Source organism: Vicia villosa, linkage group LG1 (genome assembly GCF_029867415.1).
Source record: "Vicia villosa cultivar HV-30 ecotype Madison, WI linkage group LG1, Vvil1.0, whole genome shotgun sequence".
In the NCBI taxonomy this organism is placed as follows: Eukaryota; Viridiplantae; Streptophyta; class Magnoliopsida; order Fabales; family Fabaceae; genus Vicia; species Vicia villosa.
Window position 1 is genome coordinate 247,000,867 of NC_081180.1, and position 4,227 is coordinate 247,005,093.

Here is a 4,227-nt window from a genome sequence, read left to right on the forward strand (position 1 = left end):
ACAAGAAAGGGATAGAAATCAACCAAAATAAGACGAAAGCTATAATGGAAACCAAGTCTCCATCCACGAAGAAAGAACTGCAATCTTTATTGGGAAAGATAAACTTCTTAAGGAGATTTATCTCTAATTTGAGTGGACGCACGCAAGCTTTCACACCTCTACTACGACTTAAGCAGGGAAAATTTGAATGGCGTGTTGAACATCAAGAAGCTTTTGATAAAATCAAGCAATACTTGATTCATCCACCAATTCTATCTCCCCTAAATGGGAAGAAACGCATGTGCCTATACATTTCAGCTTCAGATAAAACAATAGGCAGCATGTTGGCACAAGAAGATGAAAATGGCATCGAAAGAGCCATTTATTACTTAAGTAGAGTACTCAATGATGCAGAGACTAGATATACCGCGATAGAAAAACTCTGCATGTGCTTGTATTTCTCTTGTATCAAACTTAAGTATTATATAAAGCCAGTTGATGTTTATGCTTCATCTCATTGTGATGTTATTAAACATATGTTATCTAAGCCAATATTGCATAGTCGAATTGGTAAATGGGCTTTAGCCCTTACTGAATATTCACTGATATTTCAGCCTCTCAAGGCGATGAAAGGTAAAATTGTGTCAGATTTCATTGTCGACCATGCAGTAATTGAGAGTCATCAACAGTATGTGGATCTAAATCCTTGGAAGTTATATTTCGATGGTTCGACTCATAGAGAGGGAACAGGAGTTGGAATACTAATAATTTCTCCTGATGGAATTCCAACAAAGCTTAAGTATAAAATCGAAGGCCCTTTATGCTCCAACAACGAAGTTGAATACGAAGCATTAATCGCTGGACTTGAAGCTTTGTTAGAATTGGGGGCAACTAGAGTCGAAATTAAAGGAGACTCTGAATTGGTCATTAAACAACTGACAAAGGAATACAAATGCATCAAAGAAAATTTGATCATGTACTTTGTCATAGCAAATAGGTTGCTCAAGAAATTCGAATATGTGGAATTAAAACACGTCTCAAGGACCAACAATCAAGAAGCAAATGACTTGGCACAGCTGGCTTCAGGATACAAGGTATCAAAAGAGAAGTTAGAAGAATTAATTGAAGTAAGAGGGAGAGCAATGTCTACTAAACTTTCCCCAAGTGATCTGGAGAATTCAAAATCATGTTACGCCAACAAAGAAGAGTTCGAAATACTAAACATAGACTCGTTGGCAGATACAGATTGGAGGAGTCCAATAATAAACTATCTAAAACATCCTTCGACAGATACAGACAGGAAGGTAAAGTATAGAGCCCTGTCATATTTCCTGATGGGAAACGAATTGTTTAAGAAAACTCCTGAAGGTGTATTGTTGAAATGCTTGGGTGAAGCAGAAGCATATTTAGCTCTTTCGAATGTACACAGTGGAACATGTGGTGCACATCAAGCAGGACACAAAATGAAATGGCTTCTGTTTCGTTATGGAATGTATTGGCCTTCCATGTTAAAAGACTGCATAGAGTTTGCGAAAGGGTGTCAAGAATGTCAAGAACATGAAAGTATCCAACACGCCCCAGCAAATGAATTAAGTACAATAGTGAAACCTTGGCCTTTTAGGGGATGGGCACTAGATTTGATTGGAGAAATTCACCCCAAGTCGTCTAAAGGTCAAAGATACATATTAGTAGGAATAGACTATTTCACAAAATGGGTCGAAGCAATACCACTGGCGAATGTGGATCAAGAGGCCGTGATTGAGTTTATTCAGAAACATATTATATACAGATTTGGAATCCCAGAAAGTGTAACTACTGATCAAGGATCGGTCTTTACTGGGCGGAAAATGCAAGACTTCGCCAAAGAAATAGGTTTCAAATTATTTACTTCTACACCTTACTATGCTCAAGCAAATGGACAAGTTGAAGCAACAAACAAGCTAATAATTGGCCTTATCAAAAAACATGTGGGGAAGAAACCCAAGAATTGGCATAAAACTTTGGACCAAGCACTTTGGGCTTGTCGAACGTCTCCAAAAGAAGCTACAAATACAACGCCTTTCCAACTGACGTTTGGTCATGACGCAGTACTCCCAATCGAGATATATCTGCAGTCAGTAAGGATACAAAGACAGGTAGATATTCCTCCCAACGTATACTGGGAGTTAATGATGAATGAGTTAGTAGATCTGGACGAAGACAGACTTCGTGCGTTGGAGATGATAAAAAGACAAAAGGAAAGAGTATCCAGAGCATACAACAAAAAGGTGAAAGGTAAAACGTTTATTAATAATGACCTAGTTTGGAAAGTTATTTTACCTATAGATCGAAAGAATCAGGCACTTGGTAAATGGTCCCCACACTGGGAAGGACCCTTTCGAATCTTAAAGGTATTCTCGAATAATGCTTACGAAATTGAAGAGTTAGCAGAAGATCGTAGGATCTTAAGAGTAAACGGGAAATGTCTGAAGAGATATAAACCAAGCATGTACGAAGTAAAGATTGCAAAAACATAGATATTCAAGGTACTACGAAAGCCAAAATGGTCAAACCATTACCAAAAGGGCTTTATAATCAAAATATATGATAGGTAAAGTAAAGAGACAGAGAAACACCAAAATATTTGTCATTTAAAAGGAAAAAGTGCATGCATTACAAAAGAGATCTAAGAACGTGACCCAAGAACATTTGAGATTACAAAAAAGAAAACATGAAAACCTAGGGCAAACACTTGCTAATTGATCCTTTGATCTAGTCCTTCTAAGGACAGCACAGGCAAGCTTTCTGCCTCGAACATATCTATAGATCCAGAGGTGCGCATCCTCCTCACTATACCCTTTTTTAGGAATATGTAAGAGAGGAGTCTCCCATATGGAAGACACTTCACATTCCCTTGACGGGCAACAGTCATAGAAACGGCTTCAACGAGCCCTTTGAAAATCATCAAGGGAAAGTTAATTTTCTTCCCTCGAAGGCCACAGAGAATGAACTCTAAGTCCTCGACCATGATGCTATTTTCGTCATGCTTCCGAGGATGGAAGTTACCCACATGAATTTTATGCCAAATCCTTATAACCTTGGCACTGAAAGGATCATTGTCCATGAGAGTCCTCAACAAAAGATGAGTGGTCATGTTGAAGCAGTTATCATCAAAAGTCTCCCCAGAGTTGTTACATTTCATCAAGTTAGCAATGGTGGTAGGAGTGATGCTAAGATGAGCATGTCGAACCTCAGAGACTATCATGGTTCTACCTTCGGGATCTATGCGTAGAGACATAAACATCCAGAAATCTGCTAGCATGTTAGGGTAAACAGAACCCTCCAGGATTTCGCCATAGTAGAAATCCAGCTCTTGGTTAGCAAAGAGAGTATTGAGGCTGATGAAGTTGTCCTCAAGTTCTTCCTTAGAAATTTTGAACTCCTTTTTGATACAAGCTCTGATGTTGTTATAAGAACGAGGTACAGCCATTTCAGAAAAGAGAGCTTAGAGGAAAAAAGGATACTTTTTCTGTTGTTTGTGTTTAAGGAAATGCAAGAAAAATGAAATTGTAGACGGAAGTTGATAAAACAAGAATGAAGAGATAAATGTGATGTTAAGCCCTTATATAGACCTGGGGCAGTAAGGGGCGGTTTAAATTTTAATGATTGATTGGACTGCGTTTGGTATTCCAAAAAGAGAAGTTATGGCTTTCGCCGTTTCCCGCCCTTGGAAGTTGAGAAGTAATCATGAAAACTGATGCACGCACGTCTCAAAGAAACGTTTTGAAGAAAGTGACGTCACCATTTAATGATGATTACGGCTAAGGGAGTAGAAGCGTCAAGTCTAAGAGTAAGACTATCCTGCACATCAGCAAAAGCTGTAGTTAGTTCTTGAGTATGACTATCGGCATCAAAGATTTGTGTGGTGTAATAACCCGTCCACCATTGGTGAACATCTGGTGTAGAATAAAAAGCAGGTTCGAAGGAAATAGGAGAGAGATTGGCAACGCCAACATATTTGTTGATTTTTTATTCACACTCTTCTTCAGATAAATGCAAGGTATGGAAACACATATGGTTCCTTTTATCGTACAAACATTTGGGTTTTATTTGAACCAACCCAAATTGTCTCGAGACTAGATTTGGTTGGTAGCATACAAGAACACATTGGCCTTTGGATGGTCGAAGACGGTGATAAAACAGCCTTGGAGTAAGAAAGGCTTCCCAAATTTCCATAGACTCAGTTTGTTGATCCTGAGATATTGATGG